This window comes from Panthera leo, chromosome D1, assembly GCF_018350215.1.
Source record: "Panthera leo isolate Ple1 chromosome D1, P.leo_Ple1_pat1.1, whole genome shotgun sequence".
In the NCBI taxonomy this organism is placed as follows: Eukaryota; Metazoa; Chordata; class Mammalia; order Carnivora; family Felidae; genus Panthera; species Panthera leo.
Window position 1 is genome coordinate 69,734,963 of NC_056688.1, and position 26,554 is coordinate 69,761,516.

At 35.7% G+C, this 26,554-nt stretch overlaps 1 protein-coding gene across 14 annotated transcripts in view; it reads right to left on the reverse strand.

The window, feature by feature from the left end:
- BTBD10 (BTB domain containing 10) overlaps positions 1 to 26,554 on the reverse strand; it is an 89,424-nt gene that overhangs the window by 29,487 nt on the left and 33,383 nt on the right. Inside the window, exon 1 of one of the 14 annotated variants that reach the window (XM_042906877.1) lies at positions 313 to 449. The exons of the other annotated variants lie outside the window; for them this stretch is intronic. The gene's annotated coding sequence lies outside the window, so the exon portion shown is untranslated. Of the gene's footprint in view, positions 1 to 312; positions 450 to 26,554 lie in introns of those variants that run through there. 14 annotated transcript variants of the gene reach the window in all.

A 26,554-nucleotide genomic window follows, 5' to 3' on the forward strand; every position in this document is an offset into this window, starting at 1 on the left:
ATATTACCCTGCACTCCATCACTGAAACCACACTAATTAAAATTTAATCTTCTTGATTTCATTTTAAATTCCATAGTGCTTCAGGGTCATCTCCTCTGTTGGCCTATTACCTATAATTCTTTGTTATTTTAGTGGTTTCTTTCATTATGAAAATCAGTCATCACCTCATTGTAACAGACTACAAAGATAAAAGATAAGGCCAATTTTTGCATTTACCCTAAGAGTTACTTGTAGGAAAATAAAGACAACCTATCACCCTTTGTCAGTTGTCTTTCATAAACCTATAGAAAAAATAAAAAATTGTACTACCACCTTCTTTCAGTGAAAGAGATCAGAGTAGGATTGCATCTTTGAAACGTATTTTTTCTTCGAATAGAAAATATTCTACTGCATTCATGGTAAAAACCTTAGAGTAGAAACAATGGACTTTCTGGTTTATGTCCTAAAGTAGGAAAAAGAAAGCAATCTACAATAACGGAAGGATTATATATTGAAAAAATTAACTCCTCAAATTATTCTAGCAGTTAAGTTTTAAATGTGTCAAGAAGCACATTTTCAAAATATGAATCTAACTGATAATCTAATGGATATGGTATATACAACAACTACAACTAAGGCAAATGCAGGACAAATTTCAGTTTGAGCAAGGGCCAAGCAGACTGATTAATTGAAAAAACGTTTCCACCAGACATCCCTGTAACTGAAACATTAAATACTACTAAGCATTCTGCTAAAATACTGGCTTTGCTTCTAAACTGTATAGATTTTAAATAAATACAAAAGTTGTCATAATACACTTCCATTCTTTCTTTTCATTCCCAAGCGGAATGTACTCTGAATCAGATCTTCAAAACCAGATGTCATGGAAGACTAATGATGGCCTACTTTATTTAATTAAATAATTTTAGATCAGAAAAGCACTCCAAGGGCAAAAATAATTAACATGTGTAAAAGAAAATGAGGACAAGCAAGTTCAGAGGGGATAAGTCTGCTTCATGCTGCATTTAAAAGAGTTGGAGATATGTGACTGACATCTATTTCCAGTCAAGACAAAATAACAAGGACTGCATTTACTTTCCTATCTGGAAAAATAACCGAAATGGATAAAATATATAAAACAATGGTTCGCAAGACACAGCATATCAGCAAAGAAAGAGTGATCCCTGAAAGATCAAAAACAAAGGAGATAACTGCTCCAAATTACGGTCTTCGAGTTTCCAGGGGCACCTGGGTGGCTCAGTTGGTTAAGCATCTGACTCTTGATTTCGGCTCAGGGCATGACCTCAAGGTTCATGAAATCGAGCCCCACATTGGGCTCACTCTGACAGTACAGAGACTGCTTGGGATTCTCCCTGCCTCTCTCTGCCCCTTCCCTGTTAACACAGTCTCTGTTTCTCTCAAAATAAATACACTTTAATAAGTAAATAAATGAATAAAAAATAAAGGGGGGGAATGAATTTTCAGGCAAACACACAAAGATGAATGAATTCATCATGAGCAGACCTGCATTATTAAGAAGAGTTATAGGAAGCCTGTTAGAAGAAAAAGTAATGCTAGATGAAAATATGAATCTACACAAAGGAATGAAGAACACTGGAAATAATAACTGCCTGGGAAGATATAGGCTTTTTTAATTGTTTAAATCTCTTTAAAGGATTAAACAATAATTGTAATACAGCATGTGGTTTATAGCATACACATATAACTATAATAGCATAGTTTGGGAGGAGAGACACAGAAGTACACTACTGTGGCTCTTAAACCATTTCTTGTGTTCTGTAATATCATTTGAAGATAGGCTAATAAAGATGTGTATTATAAGCCCTAAAGCAACCACTAAAGTAGAGAAATAAAGAATTACAGCTAATAAGCCAACAAAAGAGGAAACAAAACTGTAAAAAAAAAAAAAATACAATTAATCTAAAACAGGGCAAAGGAAAAAGGGGGAGGATGGGGACACAAGAACAAATGGGACAAATAGAAAATAAACAGCAAGATGACAGACTTAACCTTAATCATATCTATCATTACATTAAATGTAAGTGGCCCAACCCACAAAAGATTATCATTACACTGGATACATAAGTCAGACCCATCTATATGCTGCCTACATGAAACACACTTTAAATATAAAGCTACAAAGAGGTACAATATTAATGGATAATGAAAGATAAAACATTGTAAACACTAATCAAGAGTAAGCAAAAGTAGCTATGTTAATATCAGACAAAGCAGACCACAGAACAAAGAACATGACCAAGGCATTTCATAAGAATAAAGGAACATATTCATTAAAAGCACATCCCAGGGGTGCCTGAGTGGCTCAGTTAGTTGAGCTTCCAAATCTTGATTTCAGCTCAGGTCATGATCCCAGGTCTATGGGATCAAGCTCCTCTGCATTGGACTCCATGCTGGTCATACAGGCTGCTTGGGATTCTCTCTTTCCCTCTGCCCCTCTCCCCCACTCATGCTCTCTCAAAAAATTAAATAAAAAATAAAACAAATAAAAGCATGTCCCAAAAGTCCTTCTGCCTCATAACAGAGCTTCAAGATACATGAAGCAAAAACTACAAATATAAAATTACAAGAACTCCACAATTATGACCAGAGATTTCAATACTCTCCTTCTAATACTTAATGGAGCAAGTAGGCAGAAAATCAGAAAGATGAATACAATTTGAACACTAATAACTGCCTTGACCTAATTGACATTTATAGAACATTTAACCCAGTAAGAGCAAAAACTTCATGTGTTTCACATCCACACAAAACATTTACCAAGACAGACTATATTCTGGGCACCAAAACAAGTCTCGATAAATTTAAAAGAATTTAAACACATACAATATGTCCTCTGATTACAATGGAATTAGATTAAAATTTAGTAACAGAACGATATATGGAAATTTCCCAAATATTTGGAAATTACATAACATCTTTTAAATAACCCATGGGGCAAAGAAGCAAAAGGGAAATGGAAAATGTTCAAGTAAAAAAACCCCAACATAATCAAAATTTGTAGAATGGCACGACATTATAGCAGTGGTTAGGGAGCAAATTATAGCATTACACGTCTACATTAGAAAAAAAAAAAGAAAGTTCTAAAAAAAAAAAAAAAACCACCTCAGTTTCACCTTAAGAAACTCAACAAAACTAGGGGTGCCTGGGTGGCTCAGTTGGTTAAGCATCCAGTTACGGCTCAGGTCATGATTTCATGGTCTGTGGTTTCGAACCCCCTGTCAGGCTCTGTGCTGACAGCCCAGACCTGGACCTGCTTCAGATTCTGTGTCTCCCTCTCTCTCTCTGACCCACCTCTGTTTGTGCTCCACCCCCACCCCTCAAAAATAGTAAATAAACAAACATTTAAAACAAGAAAAAGAAACTAAACAAAGACTAAATCAAACCCAAAGTATAAAAATCAGTAATAAAGCTCAGAGTACAAAGCAGAATTAATAGAACACAGAAAAAGAATAGGTAAAATCAATGAAAACAAAACCTAATTTCTTTGGGGGGGAACAAATTTATAAACCTTTAGCCAGACTGGGAAAAAAATAAGATACAAATTTCGAGTATCAGAAATGAGAAAATGGACATTCTACAAAGGTCATCTATATTTAAAGAGTAATAGAAGAATATTATAAATAACTTTATGCAAATAAATTCATCAACTTTGAAAAACTGCTCAAATTCCAAACTACCAAAACTCACTCCAGAAGAAACAGATAAGGTGCATAGCTCTATTTCTATTACAGAAATTGAATTTGCAGTTAAGAACTTTCCCTCTAAGAAAACTCCAGGCCCAGATGGCTTCACTGACGAACTTCGCCAAGCACTTGAGAGATATAACACTAATACCTACATAAACTCCTCCAGAAAACTGAAGAAAACATATGTCCTAATTCATTCTATGAGGTCAGCATTACCTAGGTACCAAAACCAGACAAAGCCTTACAAGAAAACTAAAAACTGACATCCCTCAGAATATGCATATTTTCAACAAAATTTTAATAAGCCAAATAGAGCAATATATACAAATGTCACATCATGATCTAATGAGATTCATCCTAAAAATGCATGATTGTTTGAATACTCAAAATCAATTACTATGTCAATTATACTTCAATAAAAGACTCTTTCCTCAATCAATATAATTCACCATATTAACAAATTAATGAAGAAAAATCTGTATCTCACTAAACATACAAAATACATTTGGCAAAATACAAAACCCATTCCTGATTAGGGAAAGAAAAAGAAAAACCCACCTCTCAGCAAAAGTAGGAATACAACAGAATTTCATGAACTGGACAAAAGATATTTATGGAAAACCTACAACCAACATCATACTTATACAAAGATGTCCACTCTCACCACTTTTATTCACCAATGTACGAAAGAGTCTAGCCAGAGAAATATGCCAAGAAAAAGACATTGAAGGCACACAGATTGGAAAAGAAGTAAAGCCAACCTTATATGCAGACAATATAATCATCGATTGTAGAGTCTAGTACAAAAAGTTACTAGAACTAATGAGTTTATTAACAAGGTTACACAGGGAACCAACCCATGCACAAATGAAAATCTGCGTACAACTTCTGACTCCCCCAAAATTTAATAGCCTACTGTTCACCAAAAGCCTTACCTATAAACAGTTGATTAAAACATATTTTGTATGTTATATGTATATTATAATAAAGTAAGCTAAAGAAAACGTTAAGAAAATCATAAGGAACAGGAAATACATTTACAGCACTGTATGTATACTTATTGAGAAAAACAAAAATCCACGTGTAAGTAGTCCCACACAGTTTAGATCCATGTTGTTCAACGGTCTCTATACTAGCAACAAAATAACCAGAAATTGAAATTTTAAAACAACACTATTTACAATAGAATTAAAAACTTGAAATATATAAGGATAAATCTGACCAAAGATGCCAAAAACTACAAAAACATTGCTGGGAGTAATTTAAAAAGACCTAAATAAATGGAAAAATTTACCATGGTCACAAGTCAAATAATTCAATATTGTTAAGATAGCAATTCTCCCCACAAGTTGATCTACAGATCTTTTTTTTTTCAATATATGAAGTTTATTGTCAAATTGGTTTCCATACAACACCCAGTGCTCATCCCAACAGGTGCCCTCCTCAATACCCCTCACCCACCCTCCCCTCCCTCCCACCCCCCATCAACCCTCAGTTTGTTCTCAGTTTTTAAGAGTCTCTTATGCTTTGGCTCTCTCCCACTCAAACCTCTTTTTTTTTTTTTTTTCCTGCCCCTCCCCCATGGGTTTCTGTTAAGTTTCTCAGGATCCACATAAGAATGAAACCATATGGTATCTGTCTTTCTCTGTATGGCTTATTTCACTTAGCATAACACTCTCCAGTTCCATCCATGTTGCTACAAAGGGCCATATTTCATTCTTTCACATTGCCACGTAGTACTCCATTGTGTATATAAACCACAATTTCTTTATCCATTCATCAGTTGATGGACATTTAGGCTCTTTCCATAATTTGGCTATTGTTGAGAGTGCTGCTATAAACATTGGGGTACAAGTGCCCCTATGCATCAGTACTCCTGTATCCCTTGGGTAAATTCCTAGCAGTGCTATTGCTGGGTCATAGGGTAGGTCTATTTTTAATTTTCTGAGGAACCTCCACACTGCTTTCCAGAGTGGCTGCACCAATTTGCATTCCCACCAACAGTGCAAGAGGGTTCCCGTTTCTCCACATCCTCTCCAGCATCTATAGTCTCCTGATTTGTTCATTTTGGCCACTCTGACTGGCGTGAGGTGATATCTGAGTGTGGTTTTGATTTGTATTTCCCTGATGAGGAGCGATGTTGAGCATCTTTTCATGTGCCTGTTGGCCATCCGGATGTCTTCTTTAGAGAAGTGTCTATTCGTGTTTTCTGCCCATTTCTTCACTGGGTTATTTGTTTTTCGGGTATGGAGTTTGGTGAGCTCTTTATAGATTTTGGATACTAGCCCTTTGTCTGATATGTCATTTGCAAATATCTTTTCCCATTCCGTTGGTTGCCTTTTAGTTTTGTTGGTTGTTTGCTGTGCAGAAGCTTTTTATCTTCATAAGGTCCCAGTAGTTCATTTTTGCTTTTAATTCCCTTGCCTTTGGGGATGTGTCAAGTAAGAAATTGCTACGGCTGAGGTGAGAGAGGTCTTTTCCTGCTTTCTCCTCTAGGGTTTTGATGGTTTCCTGTCTCACATTCAGGTCCTTTATCCATTTTGAGTTCATTTTTGTGAATGGTGTAAGAAAGTGGTCTAGTTTCATCCTTCTGCATGTTGCTGTCCAGTTCTCCCAGCACCATTTGTTAAAGAGACTGTCTTTTTTCCATTCTTTCCAAGAATATTTGTCAAAGATCTTTCCAAGATCTATTTGTCAAAGATTAGTTGGCCATACTTTTGTGGGTCTAATTCTGAGGTTTCTATTCTATTCCATTGATCTATGTGTCTGTTTTTGTGCCAATACCATGCTGTCTTGATGATTACAGCTTTGTAGTAGAGGCTAAAGTCTGGGATTGTGATGCCTCCTGCTTTGGTCTTCTTCTTCAAAATTACTTTGGCTATTCGGGGTCTTTTGTGGTTCCATACAAATTTTAGGATTGCTTGTTCTAGCTTCGAGAAGAATGCTGGTGCAATTTTGATTGGGATTGCATTGAATGTATAGATAGCTTTGGGTAGTATTGACATTTTGACAATATTTATTCTTCCAATCCATGAGCACGGAATGTTTTTCCATTTCTTTATATCTTCTTCAATTTCCTTCATAAGCTTTCTATAGTTTTCAGCATACAGATCTTTTACATCTTTGGTTAGATTTATTCCTAGGTATTTTATGCTTCTTGATGCAATTGTGAATGGAATCAGTTTCTTTATTTTTCTTTCTGTTTTCTTTATTTTCTTTCTTTCTGTTGCTTCATTATTAGTGTATAAGAATGAAACTGATTTCTGGACATTGATTTTGTATCCTGCAACTTTGCTAAATTCATGTATCAGTTCTAGCAGACTTCTGGTGGAGTCTGTCGGATTTTCCATGTAAAATACCATGTCATCTGCAAAAAGTGAAAGCTTAACTTCATCTTTGCCAATTTTGATGCCTTTGATTTCCTTTTGTTGTCTGATTGCTGATGCTAGCACTTCCAACACTATGTTAAACAACAGCGGTGAGAGTGGACATCCCTGTCATGTTCCTGATCTCAGGGGAAAAGCTCTCAGTTTTTCCCCATTGAGGATGATGTTAGCTGTGGGATTTTCATAAATGGCTTTTATGATCTTAAATATGTTCCTTCTATCCCGACTTTCTCGAGGGTTTTTATTAAGAAAGGTTGCTGAATTTTGTCAAAGGCCTTTTCTGCATCGATTGACAGGATCATATGGTTCTTATCTTTTCTTTTATTAATGTGATGTATCACATTGATTGATTTGCGAATGTTGAACCAGCCCTGCAGCCCAGGAATGAATCCCACTTGATCACGGTGAATAATTCTTTTTATATGCTGTTGAATTTGATTTGTTAGTATCTTATTGAGAATTTCTGCATCCATATTCTTCAGGGATATTGGCCTATAGTTCTCTTTTTTTACTGGGTCTCTGTCTGGTTTAGGAATCAAAGTAATGCTGGCTTCATAGAATGAGTCTGGAAGTTTTCCTTCCCCTTCTATTTTTTGGAAAGCTTGAGAAGGACAGGTATTATCTCTGCTTTAAATGTCTGGTAGAATTCCCCTGGGAAGCCATCTGGTCCTGGACTCTTATTTGTTGGGAGATTTTTGATGACTGATTCAATTTCTTCACTGGCTATGGGTCTGTTCAAGCTTCGTATTTCCTCCTGATTGAGTTTTGGAAGTTTGTGGGTGCTTAGGAATTTGTCCATTTCTTCCAGGTTGTCCAGTTTGTTGGCATATAATTTTTCATAGGATTCCCTGATAATTGCTTGTATCTCTGAGGGATTGGTTGTAATAATTCCATGTTCATTCATGATTTTATCTATTTGGGTCATCTCCCTTTTCTTTTTGAGAAGCCTGGCTAGAGGTTTATCAATTTTGTTTATTTTTTCAAAAAACCAACTCTTGGTTTCATTGATCTGCTCTACAGTTTTTTTAGATTCTATATTGTTTATATCTGCTCTGATCTTTATTATTTCTCTTCTTCTGCTGGATTTAGGCTGTCTTTCCTGTTCTGCTTCTATTTCCTTTAGGTGTGCTGTTAGATTTTGTATTTGGGATTTTTCTTGTTTCTTGAGATAGGCCTGGATTGCAATGTATTTTCCTCTCAGGACTGCCTTCGCTGCATCCCAAAGCGTTTGGATTGTTGTATTTTCATTTTCATTTGTTTCCATGTATTTTTTCATTTCTTCTCTAATTGCCTGGCTGACCCATTCATTCTTTAGTAGGGTGTTCTTTAACCTCCATGCTTTTGGAGGTTTTCCAGACTTTTTCCTGTGGTTGATTTCAAGCTTCCAGATACACTGTGATTCTAATAAAAAACTGAGGTTTCTTACTCGAAAGTGACAAATTGATTTTAAAAATTCATACAGACAAACAAAGGAACTACAATAGTCTATGTAACTTTTTAAAAGAACAGATATGGAACAATAACACAACCTAATTTCAAGGCTTATTATAAAGCTATAGGAATGAACACAGGATGCTACTGGCATGATGACAGATAACTAGATCAATAAATCAGGCAAGGGCCCACATACATACATAGACAACACATTTTCAATAAGGGTTCAAAGTTAATTCAAGAGTCTTTTGATCACATAGTGCTGAAACGAATGAATATAAATGTATATTCCACTGCCAGCACCTAGAAAGGGGGGTGGGGGGGGGAGTTGCAGGAAAGGGAGAACTCTGATCTAAAGTTTGCATCATATACAAAATGTGAAGTCAAAATGGATCACAACCCTAAATCCAAAACCTAAAATTATAAAACTCTGATGGGGGAAAAAAAGCACAGTTCATTAATAAATTGATGGACTGGGATTACATCAAAATTAAAAACTTTCACTCTTCCAAAGAGCAAAATTTCATTCTCACTTAAGAGAATGAAATCACGACCTTAAAGAGCTGGAAAAGTAACAGCAAATAAAACCCAAAACCAGAACACAGGAAATAATAAAGATCAGAGCAGAAATCAATGCTATCAAAACCAAAAAAAAACAAAAAAAACAAACAAAAAAAACCAGAATGAAACCAGAAGCTGGTTTTTTGAAAGAATTAACAAAACTGATAAAACCCCAGCCAGTCTGATCAAAAAGATAAAGGAAAGGACCCAAATAAAATCAAGAATGAAAGAGGAAAGATCACAACCAACACAGCAGAAATACCAATAATAAGAATATTACAAGCAATTTTACACCAATAAAATGGGAAATCTGGAAGAAATGGACAAATTTCTAGAAACATATAAACTACCAAAATTGAAACAAGAAGAAAGAGAAAATTTGAACAGACCCATAACCAGTAAAGATATAGAATTAGTAATGAAAAATCTCCTAAAAAACAAGAGTCCAGGGCCAGATGGCTTTCCAGAGGAATTCCATTGTTCCAAAAAATAAAAATGGAAGGAAAACTTCCAAACTCATTCTATGAAGCCAGCATTACCTTGATTCCAAAACCAAAGACCCCACTAAAAAGGAGAACTATAGACCAATTTCCTTGATGATGCAAAAATCCTCAACAAGATACTAGCCAACCAGATCCAACAATACATTTAAAAAAATTATTCACCACGACTAAGTGGGATTTATACCTAAGATGCAGGGCTGGTTCAATATCCGCAAAACAATCAATGTGATACATCATATCAATAAAAGAAAAGACAAGAACCACATGATCCTCTCAATAGATGCAGAGAAAGCATCTGACAAAATACAGTATCCTTTCTAGATAAAAAACCCTCAAGAAAGTAGGGATAGAAGGATCATACCTTGAGATTATATAAGCCATATATGAACGAGCCAATGCTAATATCATCCTCAATGGGGAAAAACTGAGAGCTTTCCCCCTAAGGTCATGAACAAGACAGGGATGTCCAGTCTCACCACTGTTTTTCAACATAGTATTGGAAGTCCTAGCCTCAGCAATCAGACAACACAAAGAAATGAAAGGCATCCAAATCAGCCAGGAGGAGGTCAAATTTTCACTCTTCGCAGATGACATGATATTCTATATGGAAAACCTAAAAGATTCCACCCAAAAACTGCTAGAACTAATCCATGAATTCAGCAATGTTGCAGGATATAAAATCAATGCACAGAAATCAGTTGCATTCCTATACACCAATAATGTGGCAATGGAAAGAGAAATCAAGGCATTGATCCCATTTACAATTGCACCAAAAACCACAGAATACCCAGGAATAACTCTAACCAAAGAGGTGAAAAATCTATACACCGAAAACTATAGAAAGCTTATGAAAGAAGTTGAAAAAGACACAAAAAAAAAATGGAAAAATATTCCATGCTCCTGGATAGGAAAAACAAATATTGTTAAAATGTCAATACCACCCAAAGCAATCTACATATTCAATGCAATCCCTATCAAAATAACACCAGCATTCTTCAGAGAGCTAGAAGAAACAATCCTAAAATTTGTATGGAACCAGAAAAGACTCCGAATAGCCAAAGCAATCTTGAAAAAGAAAACCAAAGCAGGAGGCATCACAATCCCGGACTTCAAGCTGTATTACAAGGCTGTAATCATCAAGACAGTATGGTATTGGCACAAAAACACTCAAATCAATGGAACAGAATAGAGAACCCAGAAATGGACCCACCGACCTGTGGCCAACTAATCTTTGACAAAGCAGGAAAGAATATCCAATGGAATAAAGACAATCTCTTCATCAAGTGGTGCTGGGAAAACTGGACAGCAACATGCAGAAAAATGAACCTAAACCACTTTCTTACACCATACACAAAAATAAACTCAAAATGGATGAAAGACCTAAACCTAAGACAGGAAGCCATCAAAATCCTCGAGGAGAAAGCCGGCAAAAACCTCTATAACTTGGCCGCAGCAACTTCTTACTCAACACGTCTCCGGAGGCAAGGGAAACAAAAGCAAAAATGAACTATTGGGACCTCATCAAAATAAAAAGCTTCTGCACAGCGGAAGGAAACAATCAGCAAAACTAACAGGCAACTGACAAAATGGGAGAAGACATTTGCAAATGACCTATCAGATAAAGGGTTAGTATCCAAAATCTATAAAGAACTTATCAAACCCAACACCCAAAAAACAAATAATCCAGTGAAGACATCGGCAAAAGACATTAATAGACACTTCTCCAAAGAAAACATCCCGATGGCCAAAAAACACATGAAAAAATGCTCAATATACTCATCATCAGGGAAATACAAATCAAAACCACAATGAGATACCTCACACCTGTCAGAATAGCTAACACTAACTCAGGCAACAACAGATGTTGGCAAGGATGTGGAAGAAAGGATTTCGTTTGCACTGCTGGTAGAAATGCAAACTGGTGCAGCCACCCTGGAAAACAGTATGGAGGTTCCTCAAAAAATCAAAAATAGAACTACCCTACAACCCAACAATTGCACTATTAGGTATTTATCCAAGGGGTACAGGTATGCTGTTTCAAAGGGGCATACATACCACAATGTTTACAGCAGCACTATCAACAACAGCCAAAGTATGGAAAGAGCCCAAATGTCCATCGATGGATGAATGGACAAAGAAGATGTCATATATATACACGATGGAGTATTACTCGGCAATCAAAAAGAATGAAATCTTGCCATTTGCAACTATGTGGATGGAATTAGAGGGTATTATGCTAAACGAAATTAGTCAGAGAAAGACAAATATATAACTTCACTCATATGAGGACTTTAAGATACAGAGCAGATGAACATAAGGGAAGGGAAGCAAAAATAATATAAAAACAGGGAGGGGGACAAAACATAAGAGACTCTTAAACAGGGAGAACAAACAGAGGGTTACTGGAGGGGCTGTGGGAGGGGAGATGGGCTAAATGGGTAAGGGGCATTAGAATCTACTCCTGAAGTCATTGTTGCACTATATGCTAACTAGCTTGGATGTAAATTAAAAAATAAAGAAAAAAAATAAATCTAATGATGATAACCCCCCCCCCAAAAAAAGAGAATGAAATCACGTATCTGATAAAGAACACGTATTTAGAATATGAAGAACTCCCAAAGTAATGTGCAAAAAAAAACTTGAGATATACAGATGAAAAAAAAATTAAGGACATGAAAAGATGCTGAACATCATCACTCTTAAAGAAATGCAAATTAAAACCACAATGTAACACCATTTCACATCTATTTGAATGGCTAAATAAAAGGAATGGCCATATCAAGTGTCGATGAATTTGTGTAAAAATCAAACTCTCACATATTCCTGATGATAATGTAGAATGGTACCACCACTTTGAAAACCGTTTTTGGAAAACAGTATGAAAGTTTCTTAAGAAGTTAAATATATTCTCCCAGCCATTCCATCTTACCTATTTACCCAAAAGAAATAAAAGTATATGTCAATAAAAAGATACAAACATTGTTAGTTGCTTTACTTGTAACAGCCCCAAATTGGAAACAACCTAAATGCCTATAAACAGGTAACTGGATAAACAATTTTGGTGTATGCATACAATGGAATACTACTCAACAAAAAGGAGAAACAAATTATTAATACAAATTACAACATGGGTCAAGTTCAAAATTATACTGAGCGAAGGAAGCTAGATCACTACACCATCCAAAAAAAGGGAACATTTATATCAAACTCTAGGAAACACAAACTAAAGTACAGTGTCAGAAAATAAAGTGGTACTTGTACGGGCATGGAATATGGGTGTTGAAAGAGGCAGAAGGAAGAGTTACAAGGGATCCCAAGCAGAACTCTTTGATTAGAAAGAAAAGGCAACAACCAGAAGAAAATTATGAAAGGAGAAAATTCCATAGATAAAGCAAACATGTAACAAAGGTAGTAGATTAATCATTTATAAAAGCAGCACAGAGGTTGAAACACAATTACATCCACAAATTACATCCACAAAAATCAGTCAAGGCATACACAAAATAAAAGATGTAAATATGACATCACATACCTAAAAAGTGGAAGGAGGAATAAAAATTTAATGCTTTTAGAATGTGTTTGAATTTAAGTGACCATTAACTCAATATAAACTGCTATATGTGTAAGATGTTATATATGAACATAATGGTAACCACAAACCAAAACCTATAATAGATACACAAAAAAATAAAGAGAATGGAATCCAAGCATAACACTAAAGAAAACCATCATACCAGGAAGGAATAGAACAAGAGAAAAAGCAAGGAACAGAGAAAAACTGTAAAAACAACCGGAAAGCAAATAAGTACATACCTATCAATAATTACTTTAAATATAAATGGAAAAAAAAATTCCAATCAAAAGACACTATATGACTGAATGGATAAGAAAAACAATACCCATTATATGCTGCCTACAAGAGACTCACTTCAGACCTAAACCCATGTACAGACTGAAAGTGAAGAAGGGCTGGAAAAACATATACCATGCAAATGGGAGTGAAAAAAAAAAAAAAAAAAAAAAAGCCCAGGTGCCTTATAACAAACAAAAGAGACTTCAAAACAGACTATATCAAAAAATAGAAATAAAATAAAAAATAAAACAGACTGTAGCAAGAGAAAAAGAAGGGCACTACGTAATGATAAAGAGAACAATACAAGAGGATATAACAATTGTAAATATCTATACACCCAACAGAGTAGCACCTAAATGCATAAAGCAATTATCAAAAGACATAAAAAGAGAAACTGACAGTAATACAGTAATAGTAGGGAACTTTGGCACCCCACTTACATCAATATATAGATCAGCCAGACAGAGAATCAAGGAAACAGTGATTGAAAGACATATTAGGCAAGATGGACATAACAGATATTTACGGACATTCCAACCAAAACCAGCAACATATACATTCTTTTCAAGTCCACATGGAACATTCTACAAGACAGATCATGTTAGGCTATAAAACAAGTCAATAAATTTAAGAAGACTGATATCATATTAAGCATCTTGTCCAACCACAACAGCATGAAACTAGAAATCAATCACAAAGGGTGCCTAGGTGGTTCAGTTGGCTAAGCATCTGACTTCAGCTCAGGTTATGATCTCACAGTTCGTGAGTTCAAACCCTGTGTTGGACTCTGTGCTGACAGCTCAGAATCTGGAGACTGCTTCACATTCTGTATGTGTCTCTTTCTGCCCCTCCCCCACTTGTGTTTTTTTTTTTTCTCTCTCTCTCTCTCTCTCTCAAAAATAAATACACATTAAAAACAATTTTTCTAGGGGAGCACCTGGGTGGCTCAGTTGGTTAAGTGACCAACATTGGCTCAGGTCATGACCTCGTGGTTTGAGAGTTCAAGCCCCGGGTCGGGCTCTGTGCTGACAGCTTAGAGTCTGCAGTCTGCTTTGGATTCTGTGTCTCCCTCTCTCTCTGCCCCTACCTGGCTTGTGCTCTCTCTCTCTCAAAAATAAACAAACATTAAAAAAAATTTTTTTTAAGCAATCACAAGAAGGAATCTGGAAAGAACACACATACATGGAGGCTAAACAACATGCTACTAAGCAATGAATGGGTCAACCAAGAAACCAAAGAAGAAATAAAAAAATACACAAAGACAAATGAAAATGAAAACACAGTGGTCCACAACCTTTGGGACACAGGTAAAGCAATTCTAAGGGAGAAATTTACAGCAACACAGGTCTACATCAAGAAATAAGAAAAATCTCAAAACAATTCAACCTTACAAAGAATTCAACCTTACAACTAAAATTAGGAGCTAGAAAAAAGAACAACCAAAGCCCTAAGCTAGCAGAAGGAAGGAAACAGTAAAGATTAAAACAGAAAAAAGAGAAAAGATTAAAGCAGAAATAGAGGATTAAAAAGTAAAAGATCAATGAAACCAGGAGCTGATTCCTTGAAAAGATAAACATTGATAAGCCTTTAGCCAGACTCATCAAGAAAAAAAGATAAAGGCTCAAATAAATATTTCAGAAATAAAGGAGAAATAACAACTTACACCACAGAAATACAAAGAAGCATGCCAATAAATTGGACAATCTAGGAGAAATTGATAAATTCTTAGAAACATATTATCTTCCAAAATCAGGAAGAAATAGAAAACCTGAACAGACCAATTACTAGTAAAGAAAGTGAATCAGTAATCAAAAGACTCCCAACAAACAACAGTACAAGACTAGACACTTTCAAAGGCAAGTTCTAGCAAACATGAAGAGCTAATACTTATTCATCTCAAGCTATTCCAAAAAAATAGCAGAGAAAGAAAAACTTTTAAATTCATTCTACAAGGCCAGCATTATTACCCTGATACCAAAACCAGGCAAAGACACTGCAGAGAAAGACAACTACAGGCCATGATCTCTGACAAAGATGGATGCAAAAATCCTCAACAAAATATTAACAAACTGAATTCAACAAAACATTAAAAAAGCAATTCACCACAATCAAGTAAAGTTTAGGTATGGAAGGGTGGTTCAATATTCGCAAATCAATGTGACATCACATTAACAAAAGAAAGGATAAAAACCATATGATCATCTCAGAAAAAGCATTTGACAAAATACAACACCCATTCATGATACAAATTCTCAACAAAGCAGGTTTAGGTGGAACGTATTTCAACATAATAAAAGCTTTATGTGGAAAACCCACAGCTAACATCATATTCAATGGTAAAAAACTGAGAGCCTGTCTTCAGATTAGGAACAAGACGAAGATATCCACCCTAGCACTTTTATTCAACATAGTACAAGTCCTAGCTGCAGCAATCAGACAAGAAAATGATACAAAAGGCATCCACTGGTAAAGAAGAGTAACTCATTATTTGTAGATGACATGATACTATATATAGAAAACCCTAGACTCCACCAAAAAACTATTAGAACTGATATATTAACAGTAAAGTTGCAAGACACACAATCAATATACAGAAATCTGTTCCATTTCTACAAAGTAGCAGAAAGAGAAATTAAAACAATCTCATTTACAACTTTACCAAAAAGAATAAAATACCTAGAATAAACTTAACCAAGGAGGTGAAAGACCTGTACTTTGAAAACTATAAAACACTGATGAGAAAGTGAAAGTGACAAACACAAATAGAAATCTATTCCATGCTCACAGGTTGGAAGAATTAATATCATCAAAATGTCCATACTGCCAAAAACAATCTACAGACTCAATGCAATCCCTATCAAAATACCAACAGCATTTTTCATAAAACCAGAACAAATAATACTAAAATTTGTATGGGACCACAAAAGACCCTGAATAGCCAAAGCAATCTTGAAAAATAACAACAAAGCTGGAGGTATCATAATCCCAGATTCCAAGATACATTACACAGCTGCAGTAATCAAAACAGTATATAGTACTAGCACAAAGACACACAGACCAATGAAACAGAACTGAGAGCCCCGAAATAAACCCATGCTTATATATTCAATTAATCTACAACAAAGGAGGCAAGAGTATACAATGGGGAAAAGACAAGTCTCTTCAATACATGGTGCTAGGAAAACGGGACAGCTACATGCGAATGAATAAAACTGAACCACTTTCTTACCCCATACACAAAAATAACCTCAAAATGGATTAAAGACCTAAATGTGAGATGGACAAAACTCCTAAAAGAAATCACAGGCAGTAATCTCTTGGACATCAACCTTAGCAAACACATTTATGGATATGTCTCTCCAGGTAAGGGAAACAAAAACAGAATTAAACTATTGGAACTGTACCAAAATGAAGAGCTTTCATACAGCAAAGGAAACCATCAACAAAACAAAAGATAACCTACCGAATAAGAAAAGATACTGGCAAATGATATATCCAATAAGAGATTAATATCTAAAACATATGAAGAAGTTCTACAACACCCCCCCAAAAAAAAAAAACAAAACAAAACAAAACAAAAAAAACAAAAAAAAAAAAACACAACAAATAACCAGATTAAAAAACAGGCAGAGGACTTGAATAGACATTTTTCCAAAGAATACATACAGATGGGCAACAGGCACATGAAAAGATGTTCAGCATTGCTAATCATCAGGGAAATGCAAGTTAAAACCACAATGAGGTATCGCCTTACACCAATCAGAATGGCTAAAACCAGAAAGAATTAACAAATGTGGAGAGAAAAGAACCCTCATGGACTGTTGATGAGAATGTAAGTTGGTACAGGCACTGTGGACACCAGTGGTGGAAGTTCCTCAAAAATTAAAAATAGAAATACTATATGATCCAGCAATTCCACTACCCAAAGAAAACAATAACAGAACTGAAAAGATATATCCATCTGTGGGACTCCTGGCTGGCTCAGTCAGTAGATGCAGCTCTTGATTTCAGGGTTGTAAGTCTGAGCCCCACACTGCTGTAGAGATTAGTTAAAAATATAATCAGAAAGATGGGGCGCCTGGGTGGCTCAGTTGGTTAAGCGTCCGACTTCGGCTCAGGTCACGATCTCACGATTTGTGGGTTCGAGGCCCACGTCAGGCTCTGTGCTGACAGCTTGCTGAGAGCCTGGAGCCTGCTCCAGATTCTGTCTCTCTTTCTCTCTGCCCCTGCCCCACTCACACTCTGTCTCTGTCTCTCTCAAAAATAAATAAACATTAAATAAAATAAAATAAAATAATAAAATCAGAAAGAAAGAGGGAGGGAGGGGAAGGAAGGAAGGAAGGAAGGAAGGAAGGGAGGGAGGGAAGAAGAAAAGACACACGCATCCCTATGTTTATCACAGCATTACTTACAACAGCCAAGACATGGAAGCGACCCAAGTATCCATCAATAGATGAATGGGTAAAGAAAATGCAGTGTATATACTATAATGGAATACTACTCGGCTATAAAAAGAATGAGATCTTGCCATTTGAAACAACATGAATGAACCTAGAGGGTATAGTGCTAAGTGAAGTAAGTCAGAAAGAGAAAGACAAATATTTTATGATTCCACTTATATGTAGAATCTAAAAAACAAAAACAAAAACCAAAAGGCAGATTCTGAAACACAGAGAACTGGTGGTTGCCAGAAGGGAGGTAGGTAGAGGGAATGAGAGAAATAGATAATGGGGATCAAGAGGTACTAGCTTACAATTTTTTTAATTTTTAAAAAACGTTTTTATGTTTTGACTTATTTTTTAGAGAGAGAGAGAACACAAGAGAGCAAATGGAGGAGGGGCAGAGAGAGGGAGACACAGAATCTAAGGCAGGCCCCAGACTCTAAGCTATCAGCACAGAGCCCAACACAGGGCTCAAACTCACAGACCATACCGCAAGATCATGACCTGAGCCAAAGTCGGAGGCCCAACTGACTGTGCCACCCAGGCACCCCATAAGGTCCAAACTTACAATTGTAAATCACAGAGATGGAAAGTGCATCATAAAGAATATAGTCAACAACATTGAAGGAGCACCTGGGTGACTAAGTTGGCTCAGGTCGTGATTTCGTCATTCAGAGAGCAAGCCCTCCATCAGGCTCAGCGTGGAGCATGGAGCCTGCTTGGGATTCTCTTTCCCTTTCCCTCTGCCCCTCCCCTGCTCATCCTTTCTTTCTTTCTCTCACTTTCAAAATAAATAAAATTTAAAAAGTAATAATAATATTGCAGTAATAATGTTGTATGGTAACAGATGGTGACTACACTTATCGTGGTGAGCACTGAGAAATGTAAAGAACTGTTGAATCAATGTTACATGCCTGAAATTAATACAGCATTGTATGTTAATTATACTTCAATATTTAAAAAAAAAAAAAAAAAAGACCTCAAGGAAACTTTTGGGTGTGATGGATATGTTCATTTATTGGTTGCAGTGATGTTTCATAAGTACATACCTATATCAAAACTTATCAAACTCTACACCAGAATTGGCCTCTTGGCTAAAACATGGCTTGCTTAAGGCTATCCTCCCAGAAGTTTCTACTTGTCATTTCAATTACACTTAAGTAATAAAAGTCATGCCTTTCTCCTAATAAATTCTAAACTCTCTTTTACTAACCAACATAGATTCTTGGATTTCCTCTCATAACATGGTTCTTGTTCTCATGAAACCATAAACATTTAGACAATAAGATTAAAAACAATTACCATCTCCAACTGATCACCGCTTGAAAACCTCACAGATCAGCATTTATTACCCAACAATTACTACAAGAAACCCAAATCAGAATTCATAATCATGAATTCCCTAAGATCACAATTTTCATCAATAATATCACTCACAGCACCTCGCTAATAAACCAACCTTAAACACAAATCCTATTGCCAAAAGAAAATACTTCCATTTTTAAATCTTGCAACTTTATAAGCTAATTATGCTTCCGACTTATTTTATACCAACTATTCACTTAACTTCAAAATCATGCTTTGAAGCAAAAGATAAATCAACAGGCAGTAAGTCTCCTCCTGCCAAAATTAAATCTTACTAAGATGGTCACTCTCAGAAGCAAGTATCTATTTATATCAAGCTTCAGAATGTTCATTTTGTATGAACCTCTGCTTATGACCTTGCCACCTAATTTGTTTCAAAATTCCAATTTCGGCAACAGATTCCAATGGCAGGGAAGTTCCTAAGGACTGAAGAGCAATTTAAGGGTCTTTTTTATTTTGTTCAGTAAAACTAAAAAAACTCTTACAGGGGGGGAAAATAGTAAAGTAGTATGTATAGAGTTTGAAAAATCCAACAGTATTGCAATCTCTGAAGGGATAAACTGTGGTATATCCATACAATGGAGTAGTACTCAGAAATAAAAAAAAGAACTACTGATATGTACAATGTGAATGGACCCAAAGGCATTATACTCAATGAAAAACCCCAAACCCAAAAGTTTACATACTCTCTGATTCCATTTATATAATATTCTCAAAATTATGATGATGGAGAACACATCAGGGGTTGCCAGATGCTAACGAGATAGCAGGAGGGAGGAGTTTGCTTGTGGTGATGCAACAGTTCTGTTTCCTAATTGTGGATATAGTTACATGAATCTATGTATTTGATAAAATATCACAGGATATATACTAGAAAAAAAAGTTTATCTAAAAACTGCTGCCTACAGTTAATAGTATTGTACCAATGTTCATTTCCTGGTTTGCTAATATACTACACTTATGTAAGATGTTATCATTAAAGAAAGCTGGGTGAAGAGTACCCAGGAACTCTACACAATTTTTGTGATTTCTTATAAATCTAAAACTGTTTCATAATAAAAAGTTTAGTAAACATAACAAAAAGAAAACAGACAATGTAGAGAGAAAAAGAGCAAAACAATAATTAATAAACTCTGATTTGAAAAAAATATTATAACCATAAAACAAGGAGAGGGATATTGTTTTTAAAAAAAATAGAGAATGAGCAGTCTTAGAAATTCAAAACACAACAGCAGAAGCTTTAAAGGATTACTAGAAGAACTGAAAGATAATATTGGGAATGAAAGACAAATATAGAAAATAAAGAGAGAAAGGATGAGAAAATTAGAGAATTAATCAATGAGGTCAACATTCAAATAATATATGTTCAGAGAGAAGAGAGAAAATGGAGGGAAATGATACATAAAAAATCTTCAGAAGTAACTGATATTACTAAGCAGTGGAAGTAACTGATATTACTAAGCACTGCTGCTGGTATCCAAGAGAAACTAGTTGTAATAAATACACAAAAAGTAAAATATCTATAAAGTGAATGATACTCATTTCTGTGTGGCACCCTTATATAGTACACACATATTACAACCTTATGTGAAAGCACTTTCCTAGTTTGAGCAATTATATTGCCTATATTTAAACACTTCCAGCAACTAACATCATAACCTGGTGCATCTTATTAATGTTTGTTGAACTTAGCTGAAGTTTCAGGGTACATATAATATCTAAGCATTTCCCTTCACTGGTTGCTTATTCTTTGCTGTGTGTGTGTGTGTGTGTGTGTGTGTGTGTGTGTACAGGGATACAAAGCTTTACAGTTTATAAGGTGTTTTAAACACTTAATCAAGCTTTTAACATATACCGTTTCTTAAAAGTGAGGTTAGCATCCTTGTAAATTTTGCATTAGATGTTCCTATCCATTAGCCTGTCCTTAAAAAAGCAGTATTTTAAAGCCTATTTTTATTTTGGGGAAAACTAAGTTTTTATTACTATAACAAGTATATTTTATGTTTTAGTTTTTTTAACTAAGCCTTTTAAATGATTTCATATTAATATATTTTTAAGCACTTAATCTGTGTAAGCTGTTTATAGTTTTTAAGGTGTTAAGAGATTCAAAACCATGACTCATGGACCACTTGCAACCCATTACTTGATTTTGTAAATAAAGTTTTATTAAAACACAACTATGCCCATTCGTTTATACATTTTTATGACTGTTTTCACTCTATAATGGCAAAACTGAGTGATTATAATGGATACTGTGTAGTCCACAGAGTCAAAAATATTTACTATTCACCCCTTTACAGAAAATGTTTCCCATTTCTACATTGAGTGTCAGTAACTGTGATGATATAAGAAATGCTATCAAATTTCTAAGTCTATTTTCAACAAATTTAATGCAAATTTCTCTCATCTTCCGCCCCACCCCCTTTTGTCAATTAGCCTTTCTATAAGCTTTTTTTCTGCTTAGTATATTGTCAGTTTCCCAAGGAACAAAGGCTAATTACTGAAAAGGGAAGCTCTCAACTGGGGACTGAGCTATGGTCTCAAAGGTCATCTGTAAGTCTGTTGTTTAATCCATTTTTCCCATAGAAATATTTTAAATGTTACTTAAATCCCAGATTTCCCCACTAAAAACAACTTTAGCAAGAAATACAGCCCAAGAGTAGTTTTAATATGAGTCCTAAATCCTAACATCTTTCTCTTCCTAAAAAATCCCATTGTTAGATTGTCAACAAGTCTAGTAAGGCAGCTCCAGGGAACAACAAGCAGCAAGAAAGTTCAATAGAAAAAAGTACCCTTGTACACTGTTGGTGGGAATGTAAATTGGTGCAGCCATAGTGGAAAGGGTTCCACAAAAAATGAAGGTATGAAGATTCCTCCAAAAATTAAAAACACAATTATTCTATGATCGATCCAACAAGGTGGAATCCAACAATTCCACTGCTGTGTATTTATCCAAAGAAAATGAAAACACTAATTCACAAAGATATATGCACCCCAAGTTTACTGGTTATTTACAATAGCCAAGATAGGGAATCAACCCAAGTGTTCACTGATGGATAAAGAAGATGTGGTATATATCCACGGTGTATACATACATACATACATTCAAGGGACTGTTACTCAGCCATCAAAAAGAATGAAATCTTGCCATTTGTCACAATGTGGATGGAACTAAAGTGTATTATGCTAAGTGAAATAAGTCAGAGGAAATCAAATATATGATTTCACTCATATGTGAAATTTAAGAAACACAACAGATGAACATAGAGGAAGGGAAGGAAAAATAAGATGAAAACAGAGAGGGAGGCAAACCATGAGAGACTCTTAAATATGGAGAACAAACTTGGGGGTTACTAAAGGGAAGGTGAGTCGGGGGGTGTGTTAAATGGTCGATGGGCATTAAGGAGGGCAATTGTTGGCATGAGCACTGGGTGTTATATATAAGTGATGAATCACTGGGTTCTACTCAAACCAATACTACACTGTATGTTAACTAACTTGAATTTGAATGAATGAATGAATGAATGAATGAATAAATAAATAAATAAATAAATAAATAAATAAATAAATAAAGGGCTTTTGCTGTTGATACCAGTTAACTTTAAATTACATAATCTAACTTATGTCAGATCAAGTGGACAATGCAAGAAAGGATGCAAAGGTAGAATCAAGTGACCAATTCAGAGGCTACTGCAAATAATCCAGGTGAGAGCTAAAAGCGACTGGGACCAGAGTTGTAGCAGCAAACATGGCAGAGTGGACTAGCCTAGATATTTTGAAGAATAAGACTCTGAAATTTCAGTGGTGCCTAGGTGGCTCAGTCAGTTAAGTGTCCAACTTCGGCTAGGGTCATGATCTCACAGTTCGTGGGATCGAGCCCTGAACTGGGCTATGCACTGACACTTTGGATCCTCGGTTTCCCCCGCCCCCATCTTTGCCCCTCCCCTGCTCATGCTCTCTCTCTCTCTCAAAAATAACATTTAAAAAAAGACTTTGAAATTTCAGAAATCAAATGTAGGATATGAGACAGAGGAGTCAAGGAGGACTTTATGATTTTGGTCTGAGCAGCTGAAAGAATGGAAGTTCCATTTCCTGGATGAGAATGACAATGGGAAGCTTAGGTTTGAAAAGGATACATATATCTTAGACATGTTAAAGAATGAGATGGGGGGCGCCTGGGTGGCGCAGTCGGTTAAGCGTCCGACTTCAGCCAGGTCACGATCTCGCGGTCCGTGAGTTCGAGCCCCGCGTCAGGCTCTGGGCTGATGGCTCGGAGCCTGGAGCCTGTTTCCGATTCTGTGTCTCCCTCTCTCTCTGCCCCTCCCCCGTTCATGCTCTGTCTCTCTCTGTCCCAAAAATAAATAAAAAACGTTGAAAAAAAAATTTAAAAAAAAAAAAAAAAAAAAAAGAATGAGATGTTTATTCAACATCCAATGCAGACATCAAATAACGAGTTAGACACATAAGTCTAAAGTTCCGGGGAGAGGTCTGGGTTAGAGATAAAAATTTAAGAATTGGAATCTCCAAATACTTGACATTCTCAAGCAGCTCCCTACCATAGAAAATTATAAAGTAGCTTTAAAATATAGCTAACCACTATTAAAAACTCCACAGATCTAAATTAATGGTCAGATATATTTTGTATCTATTGATTAGTCATTCATTCAACAAATATATACTGAGTACTTTATGCCAGTTGCTATTCATGACTGAGAGTAATATTATAATGCATACATAATCACATACTGTTAAAGGTGCTTCAAAAATTACTATTTTTAAAAACCTTTTGGAGCACCTATCCTACTTATTACTAAAGGGGGGAAATAAAACAGTGGGAAGAAAGGTATGAAATACAAGATTTCATTTTAGAAATATATATCAAATTGTGAATATTTTAACTAATTAGTTTCACAAAACACCTTTCTAGAGAGAAATTATAGCAACTCCACAATCACTCATATTTCCAAATGTCCTTTTGAAAACAGACTTATTCCATTAAATTCCCTTCTCTATGCCTCATGCTAAAATTTTAAGCAGTAAAAGAATTAAAATTAAAAATCTAGGCAGCTCTTTCTGCCCATGGGTCCTGTCTCCATGCTTCAATAAAACCACCTTAAAAAAATAAATAAAAATTAAATTAAATTAAAAATCTAAACTACCCTGCTAAACTAAACTAGATTGATAAAATTAAAGAATGAGAGAATTTACATCAGAGGCCTTTTGACACCGGGCATTCAATATGCCTAAGTATTATCATGAGAAATAACTAGAGAAACACAGAATCTAAATTCAGGAAAACCCTTTTAGAAATGTAATCTAAACACCTATCTCGTTTCTGAATCTCATCTACCAAGTTCTCATGAATTGGCTGACCTATTGCTGTTAATGACAGGGAAGGGTAACTTTTTTTTTTAAACAGTTTTGTTCCACCTTTGGAAAGCTGACTTAGATGGTTTTTCTTAACATTAAAGCTTAATTAAACCTTGTCATCCGACCCTAGTTCAGGGCTTTGGGCCAGTTAATTCTTTGTTGTGGGGGAACTGTCCTGTGCCTTGTAGGATGTTTAGTAGCAACCCTGGCCTCCACCCACTAGGTATGAGTAGCACTCCCTCTTCCCAGTTGTTAACAACCAAAAATGTCTTTCAGACATTGCCACAGCCAAATGAGGAGCAAAATCATGCCTCTAGTTGAAAACCACTGTCCTAGCCCTATCTACTAGGACCGAATAACAGTAACAACAACACTAAGATCTAAGCAGTTAATACATGCCAAGCACAATTCTGAGCACCTTACATATATTTTCATTTAATCCTCAAAACCATCCCCAGTTGAGAAAATGGAAGCTTTATTTTTGAGAGACAGAGAGAGACCGAGCATGAGTGGGGGAGAGGCAGAGAGAGAGGAAGACCCAGAATCCCAAGCAGGCTCCAGGCTCCGAGCTGTCAGCACAGAGCCCAACACGGGGCTCGAACCCACAAACAGTGAGATCATGACCTGAGCCGAAGTCAGATGCCCAACCAACTGAGCCACCCAGGCTCCCCAAGAAAATGGAAGCTTTAGAAGCTAAGGAATTCACCTAAAATTAGATAGCAAATTAAGTGGCAGGTCTGAGATGGGAACGAAGCAGTTCAATTTTAGAGCTCATGCCTTCAATCTCAAACAAGTCTGACTCAAACCAAGTCTAATGTCATTTCCAAAGGGCAAATCTTCACATATCTGAAGATGCCTCTTATAACGAGATTCCTTAATATCAATCAGGGTTGCCCCCAAGACCTCTAATCAGTTCCTTAAACTTAGAAGGTTTCTAACTTCTTCACATCCTTCCTCTGAATATACATAGAACTAAAGACAATACTTTGGTGTACAGCAGAGTGGCTCTAGCCTTCTTTTCCATTAATTATGATGGTTTTTTAGTGGGGAGGGTGGGGGAGAAAATGGGATGATGGCAGTTATATTGTACTTTTGTATCAAGTTTACTGCCAAAAACCACCCCCAGGTCTTTTCCATGTGCAGTGTTTTAAAGCCATGCTAACTTAATGTATGTTAGTGTTTTTCAGGTCTTACGTAGATTTCCAAAAAAAAATTCATTTTAATTTAGTCCAACAATACCAACTCAGAGATCATACTGGATCATTTAATTGATCATGCACTGTCCTTCTTTGTTCATGGTCACCTATAAATTTGTTAATTTGCCTTTTCCAGATGTACAACGAGACAAAGCAAAGAACAAAGCCACCTTCCAAGATCATTAATCTTGGGTAGGGTCATTCAAAATTGAAATCATGTTAACATAATCAACTTGTAGCTAACTCATTTTTCCTTCACCATACACCCAAGGATATAAAAAAAGACTTTACCAAAAACTAAGCTTAAGTCCAAATACATTATATTGCTACTAGTCAAACAACTGCATCAGAAAAAAAAATCAAAGTTGCTCTGACCATCTATTTTTAGCAAACCCATTCTGGATCATTTTTAACCTATTTTTCTTCAAGTTAGTCATAAAACTACCCTTTCATTTTTTGTTCTAAAATCTTCTACTTCTCAAAATCAGACCTAGATTCCCTATCTTTTAGTACTTCTTGTATTCTAAAACCTTTAGAAACCACAAATACCAATAACCTTAAAATTTTATAGGCATTTCCTTTTGTAAAGGTTAAGATGTTTCAACTAGCTGAGAAGGTAATCCATTTAACTAGATGTATTCTTTATCTCTATCCCCATGTTGTCTTTTATGTCCTTCATAGCAATGTTTGCTTTGTTATTATGTATTATTGGTGGTAGTGGTGGTTTGTTCTTCCTC